Below are 16,303 nucleotides of genomic sequence, written 5' to 3' on the forward strand. Positions count from 1 at the left end.
CAACAATTTCTCCTCCACTTTGCTCTCAGTTATTACAAGATTCTCTAGCTTACTGCTAGAGTTGAATACACCTCTGGCATTCCCCTCGCTGAATAACTCCTCATGTGTGAATGTCGATGCAAAATATTCATTTAGTTTGTTAGCTACCCGAGCAGGGTCATCAACAGTTGACCCATCGATCTCAAGTGGACCAATCTGATTCATCCCCTTCCTTCTAGAGTTTACATAAGTAAAGAACTCTTTGCTGTTTTTCTTCGCATCCCTTGCCAAGGATCTCTCGTAATCTGCCTTCGCCTGCCTAACCTCCTTTGTAACTTGGTTACAGATCAACTTGTATCTATCATAGGCATCCGTGTCACGTGTTAATTTGTATGTATCCCATGCATTTTTCTTCTCTGCCATATGCCTCATTAGTTCATCTGACAACCATTTAGGCCTAAACCTTGAACAATATTTCTTAGTTGGTATGTAAAGCCTAGTAGCTTCCACGATAAGTTCTTTGAATGCTTCCCATTTTGAATTTGCTGTTGGCAATATCATCAGTTGATCCCACTGTATAGAATTTAAATACTGTCTCAGTCCATTGTAGTCGCCTTTACGAAAGCAATACCCCTTCCCTTTACCCCTAATGGTAGTTACCTCTTTGAGTAACTCCCACTTCAGCACACTGTGATCACTGCCACCAAATGGTTCATTTATCTGCAGATTCTGAATGCATGAAGAATCACTACTGATAATCAAATCAAGAGTATTACTCCCTCTAGTTGCCTCCCGAACATGCTGATGTAGAAAACAATCATCCAATAAATCCACAAAAGCCTTGCTACTGTGTGAGTGACCAGCCCCCAAATTCCAGTCAATATCTGGGAAATTAAAATCCCCCATTATAAGACTCTCTGATTTACTGGCCCACTCTATTTCTCCGAACAGTTTCTTATTATACTCATCAGAGTCATTAGGCCTATAGCACACTCCTACTCTCAATTTTGATCTCCCAATGCTTATGTCACACCAAACTGACTCGACACTGCACTGTCCAGCGATGTCGACTGGCTTCACTTCCTTGGATTTTATGTGTTTCTTAATTAATAGCATAACCCCTCCTCCCTTCCTATCCTGTCTATCCTTTCTGTACACATTGTACTCCCCAAATTCCAGTTCTGCATTTCTTATATCTGTGTGACACCACGTCTCTGAAATCCCCACAATATCTGCCTTTGATGTTTTGAGCAATACCTCAAATTCATCAAATTTATTTACTAAACTCCTAGCATTGGTGTACACACAAGTATACATGCACCTGTTCTTTTTCTTAGCTACCCTAACACAACCCATGTGTTTACTTGTACCCCAATGATTCCCAGCAGTCTCTGAAATATCCTGCATCTTATTTTCCAGGCTGCGGCTCATTCCAATAGAAGCAGTGCAAGAATCACTTTCACCTCTGCCAGTGGCTACTGTTAATCTATTAGTCCTTGTATCCCCCCAATCTAGCAGTTTTCCGACCCACCTAACATTGCCTCGATAGCATCAGCAAACATTCTTGCACCCTTTCTATTTAAGTGTATCCCATCCCTGTAGAAGCAGTCTCTCCTGTTAACAAGTACAGACCAGGCTGAAAAAAATTCTACCCCTTGAGCCCTGCACAATCTTTCCAGGGCCGAATTGATTGACAGGGCTCTCATCATATACTCCCTCCTATCGTGTCTGGGCAATCGTTCTGGTTAGTGAACTTCCCAAAATATTTTTTATAAAATATGAACGTTTTCAAGACAGGTTAGTGTGATTGTGCTCATAAACCCACTTGTATTTTGCCTGTAAATTACGTGTTCTTTCTCTCTTTTTCTGGTATGTTTGTTGTTTTGCAGGATGAAAGAAAAAAAAAAAAAGTTTCCGAGGGTAAAAATTTCTTTTCACTTCCTTTTTAGTGTTTTCTTATCGTAGGGCTTTGGGAGCATCAACGACTAAGGCCATATTGCTCCATGTATATTGTCCATAAAAAATTTGTGTATGTTCTATGGTCGATTTTCTGTTTTTCGGGACGAAAACCCCGAGTTTCCGGGAGAAAAGACCATGCTACCCTCTCCTCACACCGACTAACTCAGCCAGGTTGTGAGAAATGTCCATTAAAAATTCCTCACGTCATCGATGGGACTCGAATTCAGGTCTTTTCCACCCGGTGTTGGAAGGTCTACTTACGAGGGGTTCTACTTTTTGCGAGACCGAATAACTCTACCACAGTTTGTAAAAATGCCAATGAAAATTTTCCCTAGACTAGATTCCAATGTAAGCCTTTCATATCTCTGTTTGCTACCATATATTTTTATCCACAAGGTATGAAAGGACAGTAGTCGTAACGATCATGCTACACAGGAGGGTTATCTCAATTGTTGTTGTTGTTGTTGTTATTGGTTTTAGGAGCATTGGCGACTAAGGCCATGTTCCTCCATGTATATTGTCAGTAAATTGCGTGTGTTCTGAGGTCGACTTTTTGCTTGCTGGAAGAAAAACCCGAGTTTTCGGGAGAAAATACCATGCTACTCTCGTCTGAGACCGACTAATTCAACCACGCGTGCAAAAGGCCCATAAAATTCCTCCCGTTGTGCAGTCTTTTGTGCTATCACGAGGGCTCGCGGAGTGTTGTACTTAAGGTGTTCCAAGAGTGGACGAACGTTCTCAGGTCTTTTCCAACCGGTGAGGAAGGAAGGCGATCCTACCATCTGTGCTACCACGAGGGTTCGCGGAGTGTTGTACTTAAGATGTTCCAAGAGTGGACGGACAGTGGACAGAGCAGCAGTCGCTGTGCCAATGGCGGGCACCCATGCGTCATCAATGGTTGTGGTGATCTTAGGCTGTCCCGCCTTGTGCTAGCAGATAGATAGAAAACGGTTCAACTGAATGACTATAGTATTTAATCAGGGGACGACTAGCAAGACCACGATCCACTGAACTCTCCTTCATACGGGCCCTCGGAGTAGGTGCCTAGACAAGGTACTAATGCTTACGGCCACCCATTGCCAACGACGCCTAAAGTTTGCATCTCATCGGCGATATTAGGCCATCAAGAAACGGAAAAAGTTGCCTTTCTCGATGAATCATATTTCCCTCTATGCTGTGTGGGTGGTAGATGAAGATTCAATGACAAATTGCCTTGAGAAATCACTCTGGTATCCTGGTCCAACAGAAAAAAAGGAGGTCGCGGCAGTATGTTAGTATTAGGGGATGTTTTCCTGGGAATCTCTTGGATCCCTTATACCCCTAGACCTCACTGTGAAGGCTGAAAACTACCTGTCCATTGCCTAACAGGACATGGAGCGATCCGCCACAAATTACACCTTCTCGGACTCGAAAACAACCCAATGTGTGCATGTGGCTCTGTGGAGACCTGGGGACACCAGATGTATGTCTGCGAATTTTATGAAGATCTTCGTGTTGAATTAATCATCCAAGTGCGCCTTAATCCCAAAAACCGGGAACACTATTTACTGGAAGATGAAGCCTCATATATAGCGTTCACCAAGTTTGCCCAGAACCTGTATGCTAGACGCTTGACCATACCTCTGCCTGCAAACTTCGAATAGATGTGTCAAACAAAGCTTCTCAGAGACCCCTAACCAGATGTCAGGTTTGACTGCTTGATCCTTCATGCAAGACAAAATTGGAACTCTTATGAGACGTGAGAAAACTCCACTTCCCAGAACATTGACTACCGGACGGGACAACAGTCCCATGAATGACTCCCAACTGTGACATTTTTGCACAACCTGTTCAGCCAAACCAACATTGGATCGCCTCTGCTGGGCCTCAAGTTTTTCTGGATGGTGCTTACCTGATCCTGCGGTCTGGTTTGCTCCCACCCATGCACACAGGCCACATTGGCAACCTGAGCCAGCTCTCTTGTCTGGCTCACTGTCTCACCTCTTCTTGCCCGGTGGGGAGGGGACAGTAAACTGTCCCCTCCCCACCCTGCCACCCTATTTCTTCCCTCTGGTGGGGCATGGCCATGCCCCACTGTAAACTGGAGTTGCCTTCCCTTTCGGCTCTATATTTCTGTCTATTTGCCCCCCAGTCTTCAGCCTTCACTCCACTCTATCTGATAGCAACGTGAACACGCCCCACACAATCTAAAATCACCAATCTAAATTAATTTTGCCCAACATTTTTGGACTTCTAGCGCTGCCCGCGACGCGTACGCGATTTTTTTTTTTTTTTTTTAAGGTCCTAGCCACTGAAATCTTAGGAAATTAGGTGGCAGGACCTGCCAGAGTGAACTATATACTAGTGAGTACCTGGTCTGCCTCCACGTGGCGAAAGTGGGACAACGTCGGGCCTCAGTAGGGGTCTGGCGGCTAAATGACCAGATGAACAACGGTACAAGGCATCAAATATATACAAAGTCCATACACTTTTAAATCTCTGGCTTTTCCAGTCAACTGGTTCACCCACAATGTAAACTACGCGGAGATGGGGGAAACCCCTGGTGCCGCTTGACCCTAAACACGCTTTACACTTTACCTGTCCATTGTGGTTGATCAAGTACGCTCCGTTATTGTGAATATCTGCCCGGATGGCACAAGTGTGTTCCAGCAGGATAATGCGCTCTGTCATATTGCGGTTGTCCGAACACGAATCAAATTAATTATTGTTGGAGGGTTTTAGGCGGCATCAGCAGCTTAGGCCATATTGCGCTGTACATATTATGATTGTAAACTGCGTACGTTCTGTGGTTGATTTTCAGTTTGCTGGGCGAAAACCCCGAATTTCTTGTAGAAAAAACCATGCTACCGTCGAGTGAGACCATTAACTTAGTCACGTTTTGAAAAAGATCCAAAAATTCCTCGTGTCATTGACAGGATTCGAACTCAGGTCTTTTCCAATCGGTGTGGGAAGTATGGTGATTATACCAACCGCGCTGCCCTTGAAGGCGTCGATCACGAAAGTGACTTTCAGATATTATGTTGGCCGCCGAATTTGCTGGATATGAATCCATACCTCCTGCAAAGGAGGTATGAATTCATATGTGCCTCGCCGTGTAGCGGCGGTACTATCAGCAACAGAAGGACATACCCACTATTCGGTAAGCAGTTATAAATAAGGTTTTGACTGAACAGTAAATGTAGTTATTTTTTAAATCAATGTACATTTTTTATAAAAATGAAATAATAACATACATCTTTGTTAGGAAAGTCATACAACAAATTTCTCATGTCTCATGAGTGTAAAGACACTTTTAAGAGCGTGAATACAAACAAGAACATTCCACCCTCCCGAAGTATGAGAAAGTCCCAGTATTACTTTGTTAATTTTTCGGCCACACAGGTACATGGAAAGGTTTCAGTAATATTGCATTTCTTTTTCAATTACTAAGAGTTAGCACTTGGATGCGATCGCTTCCAGGCATCAATGTTAACACCAACCTGTCTGATGGATAGGTTTTATTTCCTTTCATATTATTAAGTCTTTTGATTAAAATGTTTTTATTACAATATTGATGTATTGTAATAAAAACATTTTAATTTGTCATTTATATACAGAAATACATGAATGAAATTACAATTCCTTGCAGGATGTCAAAAGAAACTGGCGAAGTCCCAGTCTTGGTTCTTAATTCAAAGTACACTATTTCAGTATACAGTATACTGCAGGGTGTTTCAAAAGTGATGGTAAATAATTTAAAGGTGAACTGTACAGACTACAATATGCAAAAAAAAAAAGCCTAGTAAACATGGGTCCTTAAGTGAATCATTTTCGAGATATTGCACATTTCTAGTTGGGATCCACCACTGACAAGGTGAATTGTACAGAGTTGGGATCCACCATTGACAAGGTGAACTGTACAGAGTTGGGATCCACCACTGACAAGGTGAACTGTACAGAGTTGGGATCCACCACTGACAAGGTGAACTGTACAGAGTTGAGATCCACCACTGACAAGGTAAACTGTACAGAGTTGGTATCCACCACTGACAAGGTGAACTGTACAGAGTTGGGATCTACCACTGACTTGTTTGTTTAGGTTAGGTTATGCTCATTCTCTCCGTTTTCTATCTCTCAATGTTCTAAGACGTAGGAGGCATACTAGTACTCGTCAAAGGATAGTCAACATGGAAAGATGTTACAGCAACGAAGAGTACGCGGACATGCACTTCATGTATGGTAAAGCCTGGAGGCTGCATGTTTGTACCAAGTAGCATTTCCCTGCCGAAGGCAGCCCAACAGGCGCACATTCATCAGGGTACATCAACGCCTTAGAAAACATGGGCACTTCGCACATGGAGTGCGAGAAGGTAGTCCCAAAAGCATAACATCTGATGTTGAGGAAAGGGTGTTAGAAAGAACATCCTGTAACATGTAACATCTGTAAAATCCTGTGGTTTTGAAACCCAAATTAAAAATATATTATCTTATGTTTAATAAAACCACCCTTAGCAAAGGATTCACAGCTTTTTGCTAAACTAGTGTTCCCATAGTCAGTGGCGGATCTGAACAGAAAATGTGCATTATCTCGAAAACGGTTCTTTGCGGCCTGACGTTCACTGTGACTTTTTTGCTTATTTTAGTTTGTACTTTTCACCTTTAAATTATTGACCATCATTTTTGAAACACCTTGTATAATTAGCATTAATATACAAGTATATTTAAACTCTTGTTATAATCTCTTAATGAATAATTTTTCACATCTCACGCAGAATACAGTACACTACCAAAAATATTTAAATGCTATCAAATTTGGAAAATACAAGTTCCAACGAAATTAATAAGGTGCAAACGTCTTTAGTCCAAGTGACAGCGTTCCATCTTGGATTACAACCGGCCTTCCAAGTCGGAACCATGAGAAGTAGCCCCATATGATGATCGCACCTCCTCTATACAGAGAAAGACAGAGAGAAAATCTTTATTGCAACTAAATGAATACAATGTACTGTACATATATAGATTAAGTGAAGTTGCAATTGTCCCGTCACGGCCAACGGCCAGGGGCACACATCAGACCTCATTGTGTGCAAAATATAATGTAATAGATAACGTTTTCCACGATCTCCATACCCACGCATTATCTATATGATTTGAAGACTGATAACGCGTCTCGTCGTTTTATATAGGACCTGTTTCTTAATTCGTCCTTGGACCATAACGATGAACTCAGATACAACTGTATACGAAGTTTAGCGTTCGTTGGTGTGATGTACTTGATACAGGTGCTTATAAACAGCACCTCTATCATGCAACTCGTGCAGGCTTCTACGGATCACGGAGATGTGGAGTTGCAGAGTAACGTTTTCGCCACTTTCTTCCTGGATCGATGATTCCTATCTGTCAATATTTCTGTTTGAGCAAAAGGTCAGTTTTCCTGACGAATTCTTACGGGCTTTCTTTCACATGGTGGTTGAAGTAGTCGGTTTCCGGCGTGGGTTGCATGGTCCCCCCCCCCCCCCGAGGGTTTTTCGTTCAGTCCAGCAAACATCAAGTCAACCGAAGAGTATGCGCAATTACAGACACAATATAATGATTCCTCAAAGCCATTAGTTTTTTGGTGCTCAGCACACCTAACCATCTTTTCACTACAATTAACTTTGAGAAGTTCCAACATATTGTGGCAAGTAATGACAAATTAATGACACAGTGTCTGAAGATTAACCCACTTTTAATTTCCCAAGTTTCTTACCTCGACTCATTCTGCCTTTTTGCGATATTTCAGCTATTGTTTACGGGCCTTTAAACCTCTTCCTGTACATCTCCTTGGCACCGTTCACTGGGGTGGAGAAAGAGTGCAAAATACTTTTGGTAGGGTAGTGTAACTTCGATTGGGACAGACTTAGTTGCTTTCTAATTACTAGTCCTTTATCGGTAATTATTATAGAATCCATAGTTTATTTTAGTACGTAAAATAAATCGCTCGATTTAGGAAACCTTTTTCGACTTTTAAAAATTAAAGATGTGGAGTAATGTTGCTGTTAATGATATCAGTTAAAGAATGTGAGTTCTTATAAAGCCAGTTTTATTTTGAAGAAAATATTACAGTTTTCCTTCAGTGGTCATAAGCCAGAATACGTGCAGAGTGCAGCGCAAGAGTACAGGATACTATTCGTTTGAGATTATCTATTTATAGCCCGCATGACTGCTAAATACTGATATTCTTGTATTCTCGCTATCTAGTGAACTCTTTTGACCTTATTGTGATCGTCCCAGAATTTAAACAGAAAATTTATTATTATTATTTTTATAATTGGTGCCCTTTATGGATTTAGCGAGAAGTCCTCTCACCTTTTTTTTTTTTTTTTTTTTCTTGAAACGATGCGCTACTTAGGAGTATTAGTGTCCCCATAATTTCGTAGTAGTATAGGGATGAATCAGCAGTTATTATCTTACCTGCTTTTAACACTAGAGGATAGTAATTCTTGAAAAACGTCCATTATTATTTTCTTCATTTTCTTGTGATGCTGAACTTCATTCGAAAGCAAAATACTTTCCTTAGGACATGTATATCTTGGTTTATTATACACTAGTTCATCATTTACACGTTCTTGCCCATCACACTTCCCTTCATTTGTCCCACCCTAATCATACATACTATTTTCTTTTCTCCTGTCTTGATATGGCTGAGTGTAGATCGATACCCTGCATTTAACCCATTCTTCACTCAGCAGGTTCGCACTTTGTCGCTCTGCATAAACACAACATTGAACTATTGACCCCTTCCATGAACTTTTAACTCAATGTGTTTTCTATACTGATCTCTCATGTATATTCTGATGTAGGGAACAGAACAATTTATCTCACTTAATCGAAACAACTATTTCAGAAACTGTTGGTCTAGATTCTTTGTTCAGATATTCTATGAAATTAGCATTAGCATTAGCATTAGTAGAGGCATATGATGCAAGAAAGCAAGCTTATGCAGCGTCACCCCAAAAAAAAAAAAAAAAAAAAAACACTCCCATTTCACCCCTCCGTTCGTTCAATCTTAGTTCTTTTGTGAACTTTGCCTGGTTACTTTGGATTACTTTTTTTTTCTTCTTCTGTTATAACGGTACGATGTATGTTAAGCTCCAAAGCAACTAAGGATATGAGGCGTCAGCATATTTTGCTTCTGCGTGTATTCTTCGGTTGATTTACAGACTAACTCAGCTACTTTGTTAAAACAGACAATAAAAATTCTTCGTGTATTGACGCGATTCAAATTCAGATATTTCATTCGCTGTAGGAAGATGGTGATTATATCCATTATGCTACCCTAATGGCCAAAGTGAAAAGATATACAACCTCGCATTCTATACATTTTGTCTAATGAAATGTGTTCTATACAATTTCAAGCTAATAAATAAAATATAGCGCGAGGAGGAAGCTAACGTGTATGGATAAGGAACTGACGGTTTTAATGAAGCCAAAAAAAAAAAAAAAAGACCATGTGACAGTTAGGTTATGTTATAGGCTCATCAAAAACTTAGTCCATATTGCGCCGTAGACAATGTGTCTCTAAATTTCGTGTGTTCTGTAGTCGATTCGCTAGACGAAAAACTCGAATTTGTGGGGGAAAAAACATGCTAGCCTCGACTAACTCAGCCATGTTGTGAAAAAGGCCCATAAAAATTCCTTGCGTCATTAACCGGATTCGAACTCAAGTCTTTTCCACCCGGTATGGGGTGGAAGGTGATTACACCGACTCTGTTACACATGCGGCTCGAGTGATCACATTCTAATCAATCTGATTTCAGTTGTAGGCAAAATCATGGAGATAATGAATAATTCAGTATATGGTATAACGTCCTCAAGGTAACATAACACAGTTTCAAAAAGGGAAATTCAAGTTTAACTAACTTGATAAATCTTTATTTCAGTGGCATTACTCATGAGTCGGATTCGAAAAATAACAAGTTTCATTGTTTATTTGGACTCTGGCAAAGTATTAATACTGGTAATATAGCAGGAAACAGTCGCTATATAAGCTGAAACATAATGCGATCACGAACACAATTCTTAGATGAATTACTGGCTGATAACAAGGTCAAGGTGTGTTTCTTTTAATTGTGGTCTCCAGGGTTTCTCCTATATGCCGCTGTAGCATCTGAAAAGGCACAAGGCCAAGGGCGGCAAGTGTACGTAAGTAGGTGTGTAAGTATGTGCGTTGTTATGTTGAGAGTTGAGTTTCGGCATATAGTGTGCATAGTGTGCATAGTGTTAGGGTCAGGCGCCACCTGTGATTTCTCACATCTGCGCCATATGTACACTGTGAAGAATACAGAACTACTGTAAATGCCAGAAAAGTGTTGTCTGTTGTATATGACATATTGCGTTAGGTTCTGTTGGGTGTCCTGGCATTTGGCATAGTGTGCATAGTGTGCATAGTGTTAGGGTCAGGCGCCACCTGTGATTTCTCACATCTGCGCCATATGTACACTGTGAAGAATACAGAACTACTGTAAATGCCAGAAAAGTGTTGTCTGTTGTATATGACATATTGCGTTAGGTTCTGTTGGGTGTCCTGGCATTTGGCCGCAGGGCCCCTGGTGGGACCTCACGTTGCCCGCACACACCGCTAGGAGGTAGCCAGGCTGCCCATTATTCTCTGGCTAGTCTCCGCCAGGGTCGCCTGAGCGTCCTGGACGAAGACCAAGTTAAAAAAAAAAAAAAAAAAAAAAAGAGAGAAAGAGAAGAGAAGAGAAGGCCTGGGGAACAAGAGGAAGGGGGGTCTGAATGTGAGGAACAAGCTAAAGTGGACAGATAGAGAAGGCAGTCCACCCGAGTAAGGAGAAATAGGGGATGGGTAGAGGGATCAAAAGTCACAGGGGCAGGCGCCACTGTGCGAGTGCCAAAGGCCAAGCACTCTCTGGGAGTCAGCTTTTCAAGGAGTGCCAACCATGATGATGCCAGCATAGTATTTTAATCTTCAGTCTTACTCTTTTATCAGTTGGGAAAATGCTATCCGACCCCAGTTTGTGTTTGCACTTGAAGGTCGTTGCTCTGAGCAGCTCTAAGTTCAGCAAACTTTGCCCGTCTGATGGTAAAGACAGCTTGTGCGTAACTCGTTAAGGCTTTGTATGTTGTTTCATTCTGAAGCAGGTATGTTTCATGGTTACGAGGGTTCCCCTGGATTTCAGTAAAAAATTTGAGCCTACAATCATCGTAAGCAGGGCACTCATACATGACATGCCCCCATGACTCCTCTTCGCCACAGTGGCAGAATGGATTGCTTTCAATTCCCATTGCTGTCAATTTTTGTTGAAAGGGCCCATGTCCTGTGATCAGGAATGTAACTTGCAGACCAGGTGAAAACCAGGAAGGAGACTTTGGGAAAGTCATGTCAATGGATGGGAGAAATCTTCTGGTAATTTCTCCTTTGGGCGTGGTTTCCCATGAATGCTGCCAAATTCCTTGAAGGTGTGTGAAGATACGTTTTCTTTCTTGTTTCAGGTCATTGGTAAGCTGCAGTTGAAGATTTAACAACTGTGTCGGAATTCCCTTCTTTAATCGATGGTAAAGTCCCCTTTTAATCACCTCAAGATAGAGTGGCAAGCATCCAGTAATAACCTGTAGGGCAGGGGTGCTGACAGTGCGACATGCCCTGCAGATAGATAACATCATGAATCTTTGTATTGAGTCAAGTTTACGCTTGTTCTTTTCCAGGATAGCCTTTGTACACCAAACTGAGGCTCCATAACACACAATTGGGAGAAACGCCGCTTTATAGATGAGAGACAAAGCTTTATGCTTCAAACCCCAGTCCGCTCTGCTGACTCTTCTTATCATAGCCGTTGAGTTTCGGCACCTGGCGACTTCGCAGCCAGGGGGGGCAGGGGGGAGCCTGATGTCCTGTCCCCCCTGACTCCCAACCTTGGCTGCGAGGAGGCGCGCCAGGGACTACTTTTTAGTTGAGACTCTTACTGGGGCAATCAGGCAAGCCTGGAAGCTTCAAAGTGTTCAAGGAAAGGAAATGAGGTAGAGAGTAGAGAGGGAGTAGTATGGGATACGGAAAGGAAGGAAAGTGGACAGAAAGCAAGGGGATGAGAGAAAAAGGCATTCCTGGAAAAGAAGTAAAATAGGTAGAAAAGAGAAAAAATACTAGTGGAAGAGACAATCAATTATTAAACTAAGATAATTAATCACAATTTTAGAACAACAGCTGCCTTCCTGGCAGCAGTAACAAGAAAATTAACATGCTGCAACTGCAACGATCAGATACCACAACAAGATTTTCAATTAACTTGAATAAAACTAGAAGATACCCCCAGACTTATGAAGGAAGGCTGTTCTAGAAAACTCCAGTTCAATGAATTAACCAGGAAGATGAAAAGTTGGTTCCGTGAGTTTGAAGTTGACAGTAAATGGATGTTGGCCGGTGGCGGCACGGGTTCGGACTGTTTCGAAAGAGAGAGCGTGAATTATAGATGCCAATTCAGAAGAACAGTGCACATGAAATTTATGTAGAAAAGGCATGCAGCAGTAACAGTACATCTATGTGACAGCGAGTGAGACAGTGGAGAGACTCTGTTAGAGATGAGTTATTAATTAACCTAACTGCCATCTTCTGAATGGAATCTAGAAGCCTGAGAGAGGTGTTGGGGGAACCGCCCCAGATGTGGGAACAATGTTCCATGGTAGGGCGGTTTTCGATTTGTACAGAGTGAACAGCTGTTTGGAAGAAAAGTAACTCCGAGAGCGAAAGAGAAAACCAAGTTTTTTAAATGCAGAAGAATCAATATTTGTAATGTGCTTGTGCCAAGAAAGATAAGAAGTCAGGGTATCCCCAAAAGAGATGTATCATCTTGCCAAGAAATCGGAGTGTCACCAAAGATAAACATAGAAGCAGAAGAATCCTTTTTGTGATATATAAGACAAGACTGAGTTTGAGAAGGGTTGAAATCAACTAAGTTGTCTTTGCCCCAAAGAAGATCGTCATTTAAGGAATTGGTAGCGGATATTAGAGAAGTTAAAGCTCATTGAGCAGGACAAGGTTTCTCAAAATAGAAAGTGGAATGCAATGTGCTATCATCGGCAAAACTATCGATAGGATTTCCAGTCAATGGAAGAAGGTCATTAATATACAAGAGGAAAAGAGTGGAGGAAAAGAACTGAACCTTGGGGAACACCGGCATTAGTGGAGAAGTTAGAAGACAGAGAGCCATCTACTATCATCCTCAGTGAACAATCAGAGAGAAAACTCGATAACCAATTACAAAAAAACAATTTGGAAAACCAAAAGATGGAAGCTTGTTTAGAAGACCTTTAGGCCAAACGCATCGAAAGCCTTGGAGATATCAAAAGCAACTGCTTGTGTTTCACCGAACTTTTCCATTGAATTTGTCCGTAAATGGATAACATAAGCCAGAATATCACCAGTGGATCGACACTGACGGATTTTTTCCTGGCGATCGTTGATCAGACGGAACGTTTCTATGTAGTTTAAGAGTTGGCGGTTAATTGATTTCTCCATTACTTTAGAAAGAGTAGAAGTAATTGCAATGGGGCGATAATTGGATGGGAAGGATTTGTCACACTTTTTAGCAACTGGCTGGATATGAGCAAATTTCTAAGCAAAAGGAAAAACACCTTTGGAATAAAAAAGTGAAAAAAAAGCGGCAAAGAACAGGATTACTCCTGTTCAAGAGCACAGGTTTTGAGAAAAATTGGAGCAACACCATCAGGATCTGGAGCTTTCTTGGCATCAAGATTCGTCAAAATCCTTCTAACATCCTTTTGACCGAAGACCACAGGCGGCATTAAATGGAGCGTGTTGGGAATGGTGGGAGGTGTTTTACCAAGATCATTAATACATGAATTGGAAGTAAAATGGGATGGTAACAAGTTAGCTTTATCCTTAGCTGAAGTGGCAATAGAACCATCTGGTTTTGACAGAGGTGGGAGCAGAGATGGGCAAAAGTGGCCGCCAATAGCTTTGGCAAAAGACCAGAATTCTCGGCTGCCATTAGGGCAAGAAGCAAGTTTTATACTGTTAGTCTGTTCAAAATCTAGTTTGGACTGACTAATAACTGCTTTACTGTTGCGAACTTTGAGGTAGGCATAAAAATGAAACTGAAGAATTGGAAACAAGCCAATTACGATATGCATCATTCTCTTGAACAGCCTCAACTCTTGAACAGCCTTAGCACATTTATTGGAAAACCAAGGTTTAGATAAAGGACGAGATTTTAAAGTGCAGCGTGGGATAAAGGATTCCATTCTAACAAGAATAATTTCACTGACACGATCTGATCAAACGTTGACATTAGAAGTTTTGAAACAGTAATCCTACCAAGGAAAAGAAGAAACGAAATCTCGCAAGTCATTCCATTTTGCATTCTTGTAATGCCAAACGAGACGAGGTTGGGAATAGCAATGACATAAAGACTCTATTAGAGAAGAGACAATCACCTATTTGTGATCTGAGGTGCCTAAAGGACCACTCACTTCGACCGTGTACTTAGAAGGGTTGTTTGTGAGAAAAAGATCAAGCGTGTTGGCTGTATCGTAGGATTGTCCGGTATTCTAGTAGGTAAATGGATAATCTGTGCGAGGTCATTAGTAATTGCAAAAGCCTCAGCAGCTCGACTAGATGGGTAGGTGTGACTAGAAAAAGGAAGCCAGCTGGAGTTGTGAAGATAGTAATAGTAATAGTAATAGTAATCGTGGCATGTGACGCAAGAAAGCAAGCGTATGAGCTTATGTAGCATCAGCCAAAAAAAAAAAAAATTCACACAACCATTCCCTCTAAATGTTTTTCCAGTTCCAGTGGAGGCCTGTTAAACAAATTTAGCAGGCCTCCAGACCTGTTAAATTTGTTTAACCTATCAACTTCCAAACAACAAATGGAAATCTGTTCCAGCAATTAACTAAGTGCTGACTAAAGGTAAATTTCCACACATCTATTCTACAACTGTCTTTCCTCAATTTGTATTTATGCCCCCTTAGGTTCGTAATCTGAACAAGTGGAAGAATCCCATCAGAATTCAGCGTGCTCAACCCATTCAAGGCATTATACACCTCAATCAGATCACCTCGCAGATGTCTAGTCTCCAACCGCTGCAATTTGCAGAACTTAAGCCTCTCTTGGTAAGAGGATCTCTTCATTCCCCCCACCAATCTTGTTGCCCTTCTCTGTACACGCTCAAGCAAATCTACATCCTTCCTAAAATGAGGCCTCCAGACCTGTGCGCACTACTCAGAGACAATCACTTCCTTTTCCCTGCTAGCAGAATTCCTGTATATCATTGACAAAACCCCATGATTTGCTCTTGCAGCCTGTCTGCATTGTTCAGAAAACTTCATATCTGACTGCGCAATTACTCCCAGGTCTTTTTCATTTCCTACCACCTTAAGTGTAGTAACACACAGTTCATACGTTTCTCTGGGGTTACTTCTACCCATATGCAGTATTTTTCATTTGTCAAGGTTAAACTTCAGTTGCCACTTCTTAGCCCATCTGCCCAAATTATCTAGATCCTGTTGCAGTAGAACACTGCCATTACAACCCTGACAACCTTTGTATTATTACTGTCATTAACAACCCTGACAACTTTGTATCATATGCAAATCTCTACACTAAGCCTGATATACCTTCATCAATATCATTGATAAATATAAAAAACAACAGTAGACCCAACACCGAACCATGTGGGACTACACTAATAACATTAGTCCACGAAGAGCAGCGTCCATTGTTTACCACCCTCTGTCTTCTCCCACTTAACCATCCTTTTATCTTTTGTAGCAACTTACCCTTAATACCAATGTTCCAATTTATACAGTTTTCCATGTCTTCCATGCGCATCAGTGGCTTTCCTGAAATCCAAGTATATGACATCAAAATTATTTTTTGCAACCAGTTCCTTTGTAACCACATCATAATATCCAATAAAATTTGTCAGACAAGACTTCCTCTTAACAAACCCATGCTGTGTCTGAATTATTGCTGCAGTCTTGTCTAGATGATCCTGCAATGCATCTTTAACAAGTGACTACATCATTTTACCCCCAACAGAAGTTAAACTAACTAGTCTGTAATTACTCGTGTCACCCTTCGATCCCCCTTTGTGAATTGAGGATACATTTCCACATCTCCAGTCCGTGGGGACCTCCCCTGAGTCCAAGGAAGCTCTCATAATTATGGCTAATGGTTTGCTTACTTCCTTTGCTGCCTCCTTTAATATAACTGGAAAGATCCCGTCCACTCCAGGTGCCTTCCTTATGTTTAACTTTAACAATTTCTCCTCCACTTTTCTCTCAGTTATTATAAAATCACTTAGCTCCCTGTTAGCGTTTGATAAACTCCTGGCAGTCCACTCATTGAATAACTCCTCATGTGTGA

This window comes from Mastigoproctus giganteus, chromosome 9 (genome assembly GCF_048544385.1).
Source record: "Mastigoproctus giganteus isolate SK-2022 chromosome 9, ASM4854438v1, whole genome shotgun sequence".
Classification (NCBI taxonomy): Eukaryota; Metazoa; Arthropoda; class Arachnida; order Uropygi; family Thelyphonidae; genus Mastigoproctus; species Mastigoproctus giganteus.